We start from the raw sequence: 15,139 nt of genomic DNA, 5'->3' as shown, positions 1-15,139 counted from the left end.
GGAAGATATTGTTGGATTAGGTGTCTAAAACCATAACTATAATTGATATGTACTTGACCCGAGAGTAGCATGGTCCATTTGGGTTGCATGGCATCAGAACAATTTGTAAGGATGGACTTTTTAGTTAGTATTGATCAAGAATTAATTTGGAAGTAATTTTGTGATCAAAAGAGACTAATTAAATATATGGGGATTGCTTGTGTAAATCATTCATTGTTATAAAGTGGGCTTATGATCCATAGTTCTTTATGTTGGGCTACACCCATGTGGTGACCCATGGATACTCCATGGAGGTTAAAACCCATGGAGCGTAAGGAATGTGGAAAGTCAAGCACATTAGGGTTTACATGGTGTAACCCTAGTTGTGTCACACTATATAAGAAACCTCATGGCTACCAAAATCGGCAATTAAGTGAGATACAAGAGGGCTAGCCGATTTTGTATGTGCAAGACAATCTCTTCTCAAGTCCTCCATTGTTGGTGGTGTTGTGTGATTCCATTTGAGGTGCAACACTTGGGGCACTAAGTTCTTAAAGGCCAAACTCAAGAAGTTCTACAAGCTACAACAAAGAGGTAATTCTATAACTCAGTTCTATGTTGATTATGTCATTTCCATGCTAGTTGTAGGCTTAATGCTTTGGAAACAATATTGCATGTATAATTAGTGAAAACATATATCCAAAGCATTTGGGTTGTATGTGCACCATAGGATGTTGTAGTATACTAAAACCCATCAGTGGTATCAGAGACATGTTGTTTTCTGTTATACTTGATGCTTATTGTTTATTAAAGCAAGAAAAATCTTTTTTTTTTTGGAATCTGCCTGATCACCACGAGGTGGTAAAAATTACTACGAGGTGGTGAGTGTTTAGTGAAAAAAAATTCAGTTTTTTGGCCTGCTATGGATTAAGATCATTACCACAAAATGTTTTTGTTCATAAAATTTGATTTTGTTGCTATGGTAATGATTATCCTCATCCAAATAAAAGATAATTGTCAAAGTTTCATGATTTGTATTAGTTTATATTATTAGGCTAATATCTTGAAATTTGTTTGATATGAATTATCTTAATTTATGAGTTTAATTAGATCATAGACAAATTGTTTGATTTTGTTAGTTACAATTTTTGATCTAAATGTTTTTGATGAAATCCATAACTTATCCTCAAGTTATGGAAAGTGAAAAGTTTCATTTTTAAATGTCATCATAAAATGGTTTTAAGTCTTCCATAACTTGTCCTCAAGTTATGGAGCTTGAAGAGTCTTTTACATAAATGTTTTTATGAACTCCATAACTTGTCCTCAAGTTATGGAATGTCAAGAGTCTTTTCATAAAACCTATATTAAACTCATAAGTTATGGATTCCAAAAGTTTTTGAATAGTTCAAAACTTGTCCTCAAGTTTTGGAATTTGTAAATGCAAAGTCTCACTTTGAAACATTTAGTTCCAAACCCTAGAATTTTAAAAGTTTAAAATTCAACCCTTATACTATTAATAATATTATAGATTTAATATTTATATATATGTATAAGAGTAAATAAAGTATTACCGTTAGTAGGCTTCATTCACGAAGCCGGTCTATAAGGGGGGGTGTAAGGTTACTGCCTGTAAAATGGCAGTTTAATGGGTGTCCACTCTCACCCACCACTTCCTTGACTTGTGGAGGGTCGTTAGCTGAACGGGTTTGACAGGACATTAATTTTCATTAAAAGTATAATGATAATTATAAAGTAACTAAACTTTTATTAAATTCCCAATCTTAGTTACTTTAGGAAAATGTGAATATGGTGATATTCCATTAAATTGCACTTTGCACCTTGTTAAGTCGTTAGTGGAGCGTGTATGGTTAACCGACACACTAATATGGGACTGACAGTGCGTGGCAAAGGGTAGCCTGATGTTAATCATAGATCAATGGAGCGTGTGTGGTTAACGGCACGTTGATTAGGTGGTTGTAACATTGGGTGTACCAAGCTAATTTGCATGTTTATTCACACCTTGTTTTTGATCCTCGGCATCCCAGTCACCAACTTGAAGGGCACATTCGAGATTTAAACATGCCATTGATTAAAATCAATGAATCTCAAAGGATCTAGGAATTTCAATCCATTTAAAACTTAATAATCAAATTCATATTTCATAATGGAAATTGGTAAATTGTCATTTACCTACCTTCACATATTTTACATTCGGATTACGGCATCCCTCTTCCGAATTGTAAAATATTGTGTTGGGTGCTAGCCTTAATATTTCATGTTGGGTGTTATATTAAGGACTAAAATCAACTAAACTTGAATTTCTCCCATTATATATGTCTAGTTCAGACAACTATAGTCTTCCCAAATCTTTTGAATAAACTTTCTTTATAAAGATTATTTTCCGCAAGGCGATTAAGGTGAAAGATTAATCCCTTATTCGTGTTGTAGTGGAGCTTCACTTCCTCCCCCTCCTCCAATTATTCTCCCTAACCCACAAGTTCAAGGTCACTCAATGCCCTATTGGCAGGAAGGAAAGTTTGTATGTGCTCACGTCTTGGAGATGAAGTTACATATTGACAAGCTGGGAGAGTTGGGTGTCGAAGTCTCAACGAAGTTGGCTGTTGACTGGGTTCTTCAATCACTTCCTAACTCATATAGCGGGTTCTGTAAGGACTACTATATGGGAGATCATGACATGACCCTTATTGATCTTAACATATTTGCTTGTTGCTGCTGAATCAGCAATCATTTGGCGCACTGGTAAAGCAATTTGATTGGAAGATCTAGTCTCCAAACATCCATGGACAGTGACAATGGTAACATTGAAAGTCTAGAAAAGCTTTCTCTTCCCAATGGGAAGGGATCGACCATGGTCAAGTCATTGTACCAAATGGTAAAGAGAAAGTCTAAGTCTGAGATAGTCCCATGTAGCATTCCCAAAGTGTCCATACTTTTCTGATGCCAAGAGAAGGGGCATTGGTTACGAAGCTGCCATATTTACCTGAAAGATTGCAAGGATGGTAAAGTCAAAAGTTTGACTCTACTTCAAGTAAGATCCACTGTCTAACCCTATTAAGTTCCTATTTGGAGATTGTCAATACATGATGTAATGTAATTACATTTTGATGTTTTGAAGAATCGAAGAAATGAAAGGAAGCTTAACGGAAGAGTATGTTGAGTCTGATTGAGAAGAGATGGATTTCGATCGCATGGTTCGATGATCAGATTTGTGAGTTGCTGCTTAAGAGTTATGATAGATTTCTTAGGAATAGATAACAACATATTTTCACTTGTATTTGCATTGTAAGGATAAGTTTTCTGCAATTTTTATAAATAAAGAAAAATTTTGAAATTCATCTTAATATTAAAATTTCCTTACAATGACATTTGTGAAAATTTGTTTCTTATATGTTTCCATTAATAGCAATATTGGAAAATTGATTTGATTCTTTGGTTTGTGGTTGTGTCATAATTTACCAAATAAGGAAAGATTCTAATCATCCAAATTTCAGTTGGATAGAAACTTGGAATCATGAAACTTTTATTGTGTGATGAGTGAGAACCTTTATCTTTGGAAAATTAAGACTAATTCCTTGTTCACATGAATGTGTGAGTCAAGTGACGGACTAGGGGATCTGGTACACTGGGTGTACGCTGGTCAGGTCCACCACAAGGAATGATAAGACTATTCATCATGATTTACTAAAGTTTAGTAAATATGGTTATGCTTACAAGATTAAGTATAATTCTGGAACATTGGAAAGGTATCAATGTATGGCAAAACGAATGAGAAGAATCAAATTAGGCAGAAAGATAAAAGTTTCTCCAATCTGAAAAGATGGAAGAGTACTTGAGAATCGTGTTTTATGATTATCTTAGTGATTATGAAACCATATCACAATTGATTCTCTAAGGACATCTTAGTGCATTTATGTGGCTAAGAAGAAGAATCGTGAATTGTTGGAATGGTTAAATCAAAAAGGTGAATCATACTTCGTTCCAAATCGGGTCTTAGAGTCATACTCCAAGATTGAGCCTTGAGTGACATAATCTTAAGAAAGGTTTATAATACTTATCAAATGTAGAGTAAAATGTTTTATACTCTTGTACATTTGAAATTGGTAAGTTGTGATGTCTTGGATAAGACAAAGATCAACTAAGGCCAATTGTGTGAAGTGTTTGTCTTGATAAGAAACCACACTAACTCTTGAATATTTGTTTGTCAAGTAATGTTCCTTGACAAAGTGAATCTTATATATCAAGAGGTCAGTGGGAGCCTTAAAGATCTTGAAAGTTTCAAGAACTAATCAAGAGTAAACCTATTGTGAATCACTAGCACACGACTTGAGGTTTGTAACCTATCCTATTGACATATTCTTGTTTCTGTGCCCATTCCAGTTAAGTTGACAATGCATGTGAGTTCTATGAGTTCTCAGTTGTTTACATAACAACTTGGAAGCAATGGTAGGCCATTGAGCTACCAAGTGGCCAGAAATTAAGATTGAACAAGTTCAGTCCATATGGGTTTGGATTTGTCACTAACCATGTCTTGTGATTATGGTTATGACAAATTCACATGGATAGGAACACATACACCATAAAATATAAGTGTCATAAGGTTTCTATCCAATTCATGAAAATGATTGTGAGGAAACGCTTTCACTAAGTAGATTTTAAGGAGATAGCATTTGTGATATTTGCATTCTCAAATTCGATTATGATTACAGATCCCTCTTCATAGTTCGAATTGTGAGAAACGGAAAAGGACTAAACATTTGAAACTTATTGCTGTAAGTTCTAAAATTGTTAAGACACACATGTGGGCTATCTAAGGAAAGGTGTATGAGTTTGAGAAACCTATATAAAGTCTTATCGAAGCATCTCGTATCAGAAATCTGAACTTTGGTAATGAAAGTCAATAAGTATTGATTTCTAGAAGTCCAACTGATTTCTGGGTACATGTCAAAGCTAGTGGAAGCATAAGTGTTATGCTAGTAAGATAATAATTATTATGCTATTGGGAGCATAATTATTATGGTAAGTGTTGCAAGTTAGCAATGTTAATTATAGAAAACAAAAGTTTCAATTCGCAAAGTTGTGGATTTGAAAAGTTGTTTTGCTATAATTAAGGGAAAGGAATTTATACTTCATTTCAAAATCTAAAAAGCTTAGATTGAGTTTTTAATCAAATTTAGTCATATATATATGAATGTTATGTTGGAATGGTTCAACATAAGGAAATCCTATATATGGAAATGTTAATTGCGTTCTCAAAATTTGATTATGATTACGACATACCTCTTCATAATCAAAACTATGAGAACATGGCAAATAGAAATATTATAGCACAAGGCTGATCAAGTATCATGTCTTTATGTTAGACATTATGAATCGCATCCCATATTCTTCGGTTATAGGATCGATTGCATATGCTATAATATTCTCGCGTTCTAAATTTTCCAAATGTCTAGGGCATTAAGAGGAAAAAAAGGACTAGAACTGGATATGACTAAAGTGGTTAACAACTATTAAGGACAATCTAAGGTTCGCGAAGGGTTGGTCACTTGTAGTTGGAAGTATAAAATGGATGGACCATATTGACATATTCTGAAAAGAGGCAACTCTTGTTCAGAAGTGATAGTCAAAATGGGAATATGGAAATGTTTCCATCAGTGGAAGTTATTCTTTAAATTTGTGTAAGATTTGGAAAGTTAATGTAAGAAGGATGTTCAAAGGAATGTACTTTGAATTTGAGACTTCGTTTCCTTGGAATTGATTTGTTATGAATCTCCAGTGGAAAGTTTTGTAATATCGTTGGTCAAGTCTCTGTGACTTTTGCTACCATGACATTACAAAGGTTGTATTGCATGATAGTTTAGCAGTGGCAAGAATTTGGAATTCTTACACTTGCAAAAAAGATTTGGAATTGTGAAATGAGCATCATTGAAATGTTCTTCAATTGATCTATTTCACAAAGTCAGGACCATAGAGAAACATAATGTGCATGTTTGGAGCATGGCATAGCTATTGTTCTAATTCAAGTATTAAGTTGATAAATCGAAACATTATACAATGAATAATGTGTAATCAATATGGTGATTAAATAAAAGGTGTTTTATTTATATTCATAACTTCTGAGACCATATTGGATTCGATTATTCTTGTGTTTCACTTTGCATGTTTTGACTTCTCGAATAACTAGGTTATTCAAACTATCCACAGTCGATCATACTTTGGAAGTAGCTATTGAGGCAAGACTGTCATGAATGGGTCTGTAGAGGTGTTTTAGTCATATCAGAAGTGGCTGCAGTGTTCATGAGTACTCCTGGAACAAGATTTGAGTATTAGATTCAACCCACACTCATCTGAATCACTTCATGGATTTTATCACGAGTGACCATGAGACGATAATATCTTATATTCTTGAAACGGAGACATGCGAGTTGTAGTTACAAGTCGGTTGCACATTGACATATGTAAACGCACCAGTGACTTGTATCACTACTAGAAAAACAACCTTTTACAACGCACAATGCGTGTCGTAAAACGCTCAGACGACGCACAAATACGTGTAAAGGAAGGCCCTGTCATAACGAGAGACGACACGCTTTTGTGCGTCGTCTATAGACGACACGCATTTACGACGGTCATTTGTGACATGTATTTACGACTTGCATTTATGACGCGTAATGCGTATCAAGGAAGCCCCTGTCATAAAGGAAGACGACACGCATTTGCGTGTCTTAACGTTACAACGTACGTTTAGGACACACATTGCGTATCATTAAAGACACTGTCATAAATGAAGATGACACGCATTTACGTGTCATAAACTTCAGCAACCATTTACGATATACATTTATGACGCGTCTTTACGATACTCATTTATGCATAATACAAAAATATGGAAACAGATATATAACCAAACAATCAATTTCATCCATAACATCATGTCAAAAAATTGTAATACATTGGTATTAAGGGGATCCGATTGTACATTGTTATTAAGAGGTTTTCCCTAACTATATAACCTAATACGAGATTGCTATTAAGGAACACCTTCTTGTTTCTACTTCTTATTGTTATGTTTCTGTTTCCACATGATACCTGTTTTCATCATCAACACATTAGTATTCAGAAAGGCTTTAAGCATCATCAATCTATGTTATAAAATTTTAAAATTTAATACACATGTAGTAACATACATTTTTCCAAGAATCCAAGCTTCAATACAGCCCATAGCTGTATAAAATATTAAAATATAATACACATGTAGATTATAAAAGTTAATATGAAAGAGTGAAATAGTGCTACTTTCCCAAAAAAAAGCAACACTTTCTATTATATTATATTATACTGCTTCAGTTTGCTTAATATACACCAAAAAGAATCAAATACAAAATATGAAAGTGAAAGTGAACAAGGGGACATACTTACTTTTAATAAAACACGAAAAGAATGTGGTTGTGGTTGTGTTTGTGAAATGCATTTCAGAAATCCAACCCACAATTTTGGCATTCTCCATACCTATACACAACCACAAATACAAAATATGCCCTTAAATTGTTAGATAAAAACATACCAATGATTACTATCTGTAATAAGTTAACATTCCACTTTCCTGTCTTCAATTTATCTGCCACTAAAACAACAAAAAATCAATAACTACGGTGATGAAATGTGGAGCAAAAGAAGAGAAATTACATTAAGAATGTGTATATGAATATGAAATCTAGAGTTGATAAAAAAAACAACCATGGAACAACTAAATTGTTCAATAAAATAATTGACTAAATAACAAATATAATTTTTATATAAAATTATCAGGCATACCAAATAAGTTCTGAAGGCATTTCTATGAAATATTCAACCTTTTTGTTTTGATAAAAAAGCACATAAATTCTTGAAGATGAAAAATAAGCATAGGTTTTAGGAACAGAGGGGTATATATGATTTTAGATTGTCTAATTAATGTTCTAAAATATATATGATTTTTATTTATTTATTTATTTATTTTTATTTTTTCTGATCAGGACTCTAACCCAGGCTAGTAAGTGCGTGGTTGATCTACCAACTCAAAAATGCTTTGTGAATAAAAATAAAAGTAAAGCATATCATAGAAAAAAAAAGTGTGCTGCTACTACTCAGAATAGACGACACAAATTCAACCAAATCATAGGTATTATTTGAAACCAGAATACAACTAGATATCGTTATTTTAAAATCATGTCACCAGTTTGGTTTCATTTAGTCTATATAACTTTAATTACAGGATGGTACATGGTGGCTAACATCTTCAAATCATTTGCAACGTGGAATACATGACAAACGGATGTTTTTAAAATATATTACTTTTAATTAATTAAGAGTGGTGTTATGTCATTTCAACAAGTAATATTATGATTTTAATTTACCTGTAATAGAGCATCGGTAGAGTGATCTAGGCAAACCATTAATTATATAAGCATCTGATGAGTTATGACCATTACCATACTGTTTCATTTCAGTTTCTATTCCTTCAACAGGTAAATTCCACCATTCACCTGGCAAATATAAACAAGGATCAGTCACTAGATTGTTATGTATACATATCGAAAGAAAGATCAAAATATAACGAAGAATAAGTATTACCGAATATTATAGGGATTTCCGCTTCGATTGGAGTTGAGAATGTGTAAGGCATATGAGGGTATATGATAATTGCACCATAGATGGTTGGTCGCTGCCAAGCAATGTGAGCATGCCACCAAAGGGTTCCTCTTTGACCACTAACTGTGAACTTGTATGTATAAGACTGACCAAAGTCTTATGGGACACTGGGTGACATATGCTGGCCCATCTGCCCATCCAGTTCTTAGTTGTTTGATTCCATGCCCGCTCATCAAACAACATAGGGATAGTGCATTGTGTAAGTCATTTCTTGGGGTAACATTACCTTGCATGTAGTCATCTAGTAATGGTGTCACCCTTTCTGTCAATGATTACAATAAGTGTCTAATGATGAGATTAGTCTGTTTTATTTTAAATCATTCATTTCCAATACATCTAGTCTTCATTGCTAAATCTAATGATGGGATTAGTCTCATTCATTTTAAATCATTAATTTCCAATTTACATACACAAAAATCACTTTCCCTAATTTAGCTCTTCAGCAGGTATGTTGACTGGTTGTGACAACCACCTGTATACCAAAGGAAAGCCCTCAAGTCTCAACGTTTAGTAGTTGTTGTGTTGTAGCCCTTTTGCACCCTTTCCCGAGGAGAGAAAGACAGGTGAAAAATTGAGGTTCGGCCATGAAACGCAAGAGGGATGAGGCCATTAGGGCAAAAAGACTCGCTGAGAAGAAATTGGCTGATAAAAATTTTGCTGCTTCAAAGAAATATACAATAAAGGCCCAAACCCTGTGTTCTGATCTTGATGGCATCTCTCAGATGTCCACCATTGTTGATGTGTACATATCTGCAGAAAACAAGGTAAATGGTGAAGTCGATTGGTATGGGATACTCGGTGTCAACCTATAACCAAAGGAAGAAAGTTCCATCAGATTCCCCTGGCGCTGGTGTAAACAGTTTTGCAAAGCGTGCAACTTCAAAAGTATAAAAGTTCCACAGCTCCACCACTACTTTTTGGACTGTTTGCCATGGATGCAGGATGCAATATGAATACCTAAAAATATACCTAAATCAAACACTCCTATGTCCCAATTGTCAGGAGCCTTTTTTGGCTAAAGAGAGTGCACCACCTGTTACTTTTAAGAAATCGGTTGCACACCAACACCAACATCATCAGGATTCAATAAAGAAATATCATTCATCAAACAACACAAACACATATAGCTTCTGTAACACAGACCCTTCCATTACATCAAAAGCAGCAAATGTTATCCAGCGGGTGAATGAGAGATTGAAAAGAGAGCGTGAACAGTTGTCCATGGGAAACCACTCAAAAAATAGAAAAGCAGATGAGAAAATCTAGGTTAAATTTGGAAAAAGGTAAAAAATCAAAATCGAACGGCTAGAGCTTAACAAGTTTGTCTCAGAACAAACAAAAGACCTACCTGAATAGCTTCCCAAATGGCATAATCGTATGGTCGAATAACCATGGTACCACGAACAGGGCCGTAATCAGCAAGCTCAGCCTGGGAAATGACATCGAGGTACCAAGCATTGAAATCCTGGGAAGGAGGCATTATGCCTTTCTTATACTTTCACTGCTACGCATATCTTCTCCATTTCTGTGCACAACCCTAACAATAATGAAAATATCATATTGTTAATTTCTTTCCAGGTGTAAACTAAAATGGAACTCCAAAGAGAAAACAAGATGTAAGACTTACTTAGTTTCATCGGACGTCATCGATGGAGAAGTGCAGAGTCTCCCTCTCTCTTTCTTCGCCTTCACCCGCGTCTACAGTCTTCCCGAGTTCTGAGTACACGCAAATCGATTGAACATCGATGGTCGGCGTGAGCGATGATTGAACATCGATAAAGACTTACATAACAGATGAACCTTCGACTAAACCTTCGATAAAGACTTGAAGATAAAGACTTATAGTTGCGGTGATGGTCAACGATTGAACATCTATGGTCGGCGTGAGCGGGAGTCGAGCAAAACCAGCAAATCGATTGAACAGGGAGAACAGATTGACGGAGGGTTATGTGATACGAACTTTAAACCCTAGTTCAAGCAATAGTCGATTTTGTGGCCCTATGAATGTAAAGTTTTCGATATCTTGTGAGAAATGAAGCGATAGAGATCGATCTATGGAGGATGTGGGTCGTTCTTTGAGGGATTAAAAAACCCTAGTTTCGTAGACTTTGTGAGGACGGGGTTTTCTAGTTTTTAGATTCCTGCAAGGTATTAAGGAGTGGCGGAGAAGCGAATCGGAGAGAAGAGAGTAGGAGGGAGAGAGGAGAGTAGACTGCGAAGATGAAAGATAGAAAGAAGGTAGAAGACGGGTTTTCAAAATTTTGGGGATTTCGTTTCCCCCTGTACTAAACGCGCCTTTCATTAAAATTAAAAAGCGACAGGTATAGAGGACGCGCGTTTAAAATAAAGTGCCCTCTGTGTTTTTAATTTCTTTTCTAGAGACACTAATTTAAGGGCACACAATAATGTGTGACATAAATCCTTCAATTTTTTGAAGAGATGACACTTTTTTAATGTCACTCTCTTTTGCGTAACATAAATCAATGAGTGTCGTGGTTTACGCGTCGTAAAATGGTCTTTTTCTTGTAGTGGATGTTATAAAACATATCGTTGTGTGTAATTTCATGAGTAAGTACAAGCAAGCATTTGGGTCGAAGTTTATCCGTTCCTTTTACCCCATGTGGATAAAAGCGATATATGTGGGCCCCTCGATGATTTAGTGATGACACTCCTAAGTGCTTGGCCAAGCCTGGACTGATTTGATTTGTTCAATTAGTCGGCCGTCATAAATCGGAAATCGGGAAACAGCAGATGGACAGAGAGAATGATTATAATCAATGTCTCAGTCCATTTGATATAATGGAGGAATATATGATCCCTTATCTAATGGACGCGTCATTGACTAGGTCAGAGTTCGACAACGGCTTTTAAGAGTTACGATTGCTAGTCGAGTTGTGGAGTCGTACTTGAAATAATAGTTATTAGACTTATCCAAGTGGGAGACTGTTGGATTAGGTGTCTAAGCCCATAACTACAATTTGTATGTACTTGACCCGAGAGTAGCATTGTAATGACGTAAATTTTCAAAACAATTTTTCATTTTTCAAACACCACATATCTCATATACATCATCTCAACTCAAGTGTAACAATGTTATCACAGTAAAACATATCCCAGAATCTCAAATACAAAATCCTCTGTCAGTGTGTACAAATCATGTCGGCGCCTTCCCGCGATCCTCGCTACTACGTGAAACACATATCACATAACACGGTAAGTATAAATGCTTAGTGAGTTCCCCAAAATACCACATACAACACATGCGCCACTCGAGGCTATAACTCGGTACGACCCTCCGGTCGATGTGTCTCAGCGGGACCCTCCAGTACCGTAGCTCGTTGGGCCCTCCGGTCCGGTCTAGCTCGTTGGACTTTTCGGTCCGGTCTAAATCATTAGACCCTCCCATCTGGTCTAATCGAGGACCCTCTGGCCTCGTAAGTCATTGGACCCTCCGGTCCGGTCTATATAACACATAGCATACACATCACACAATGCACATAATCTCAATCATACACATAACACATAAGACCCTCCGGTCTACACATAAATACCACTCTAGGTAATGTATAGTGAGAAGACTCGCCTCGTATGATGTCTAGTAAACTCTCGTGCTCGATATCCTCGATCTAGCATCCGCCTATCAAAATGATAATATCTCTAATCAAGACTCTCTTATATTCTCATCTCTAAGGAATGGGTAGAAGACGAATCTACCCCTCCATGGCCTCTCTTGAGTCAGTTTTACCAAACCCTGAGGTCAACTGAAGTCAACTCCAGTCAACGGTCCAACCTTGACCAGAATCGCCGAGTGCACTAAGGTGACTAAGCGAGTCCATGTGTGTCCTCGAAATCCTTCTAAGTCCTCACTCGACTCGTTGAGTTAACCTTTCACTCGACGGGTTACCATTGATCACGAATCGCGGGGCAACCTGATCCGACACGTCGCGTCCTCTTATGGACTCGGCGAGTTTCCTCCATGGCAACACTCATTTGACCTTCTGAGGTCAGATCTGCTTCTCTAACTTATAGATTTGGCCTTCTAACACCCAAAAATCACGTAAAGGTCTGAACTTGAGGCTCATGCATGGTGTATTTTGCTCCATACACCATTATGACTCCATTGAAGCTTCATAGCTTCAAAGTTCCAAAGTGACTCACTCAAAGCTACCTACTTTCTGGTTCTGAGGACCTCACAAGGTCCAGATCTACAAAATAGCCCGAAAAGGGGTTTGGATGCACCCAAAACCCCATCAAATGGTGATACAAGACCTAACTCATCAACCAAAGGAAATTTATTCAAACACTAGGGAGGCAAGAACTTGTACCAGATCTGAAGCTTGAATGGAGATGAAGCAGATCCACTAACTCTCCTCTGAGATCCTTGCAACACTCTTGCTCTTCTTCTTCTTCAAGGAAATGGCCTTCAATTAGTCTCTTACCCTCTCTAGCTCACTATAACTCTAGGGTTTCTCTCAAGGGACGAAGACACTGGTGGGAAGGGCCAAGGAGGCTATAAGTGCCTTTAAATAGGCCCAAGCCCGAAAGAATTAGGGTTTCTGCCAACAGTGCTGACTTGGTGATTCAGCATGTCGACTCGTCGAGTCCATTCATTTTCCACGTCACCAAGTTGCGGTCCTACTCGATGAGTTAAGGCGCCAACTCGTCGAGTCACTCCTCATAACTTAGAAAATAATGCTCATTTTATCATACCTGGAAATCCGGATGATACAATTCTCCCCCACTAGAATCAGACTTCGCTCTCGAAGTCTTACTCTGCAAACAACTCTGGATGCTGCTCCCGCATCTCCGTCTTCGGCTCCCAAGTCAGCTCGGACCCTCTTCGATGTTACCACTAGACCTGAACCAGAGGCACCTCCTTGTTCCTCAGAACCTTGATCTTTTGATCCAAGATCGCAATCGGCCTCTCAGTGTAATTCAGGCTATCATCCACCTGAACATCCTCTAGCGGTACTACTGTCGTCTCATCGGCTATACACTTCCTCAACTGGGATACGTGGAAGGTATCATGAATCTGGCTCAACTCCGCAGGTAGCTCTAAACGGTATGCTACCTTCCCCACTCTCGCGGTCAGCCTAAACGGACCAATGTATCGGGGCCCCAGCTTGCCCCTCTTACTGAATCGGATCACTCCTTTCCAAGGAGATACCTTCAGGAGTACGAAATGTCCAACCTGGAACTCGAGCTCGGATCGTCGCCTATCCGCGTAACTCTTCTGGCGACTCTGGGTTGTCAGTAATCTCTGTCGGACCTGCTCAATCTGCTCAGTCGTCTTAAGCACTATCTCAGTGCTACCCATCACTCGCTATCCTACCTCTCCCCAACAGACGGGGGTCCTACACCTCCTCCCGTATAACAGCTCAAAGGGAGGCATACCAATACTCGAGTGGTGGCTGTTGTTGTAGGAAAACTCAGCCAAATGTAGGTATGTATCCCAACTTCCACCGAAGTCCATAACACATGCTCGAAGCATGTCCTCGAGCGTCTGTATCGTCCGCTCACTCTTTCCATCCGTCTGTGGGTGGTAAGCAGTACTGAAATGCAATCTCGTACCGAACTCCTCATGGAACTTCTTCCACAACCTGGAAGTGAAACGTACATCTCGGTCTGACACAATCGAGATCGGCACTCCATGCCGCGACACCATCTCCCTCACATATATCTTTGCCAGCCTCTCTGCAGAAGAGCTCTCACTGATAGCAAGGAAGTGAGCGCTCTTCGTCAGCCGGTCCACAATCACTAAAATTGCATCAACACCTCTCGCGGTCCTCGGCAATTTGGTGATAAAATCCATAGAAATATGTTCCCACTTCCACTGGGGAACCTCTAATGCCTGCAATTTGCCATGCGGACGCTGGTGCTCAGCCTTAACCCGACGACAGGTTAAGCACCTCTCTACTACCCATGCAACATCCCTCTTTATACAGGGCCACCAGTAGTCTCTCTTCAGGTCCAAATACAACTTAGTGGCCCCGAGATGAAACGAAAATCTCGATCTATGCGCCTCCTCCATCAGAGTGCTACATGCCCCGCCCGTATACGACACCCAAATCCGACCACGAAAGGTCATAAGCCCTCGGCTATCCGTCACAAACTCGGATACCTGACCAATCACTCGCTCCCTCTTGTGGTTCTCCGGTCTCACAGCCTCTGTCTGGGCCTCTCGAATGGTATCCAGCACCGGAGTCATCACCTTCATCCTCATACATATATCTCGAATCTGGGCACTCTCCGCCCTGCGGCTCAGAGCATCGGCTACCACGTTAGCCTTGCCCGGGTGGTACAGGATCTCACAGTCGTAATCCTTTACCACATCCAACCATCTCCTCCGGCGCATATTCAGGTTGGGCTGATCCATCAGATACTTCAAACTCTTGTGGTCCGTGTATATGGTACACCGAACCCCATACAAATAATGGCGCCATATCTTGAG

Source organism: Lactuca virosa, chromosome 5, assembly GCF_052849685.1.
Source record: "Lactuca virosa cultivar CGN04683 chromosome 5, Lactuca_virosa_CGN04683_v6, whole genome shotgun sequence".
NCBI lineage: Eukaryota > Viridiplantae > Streptophyta > Magnoliopsida > Asterales > Asteraceae > Lactuca > Lactuca virosa.
This window is presented reverse-complemented; position numbering follows the sequence as displayed.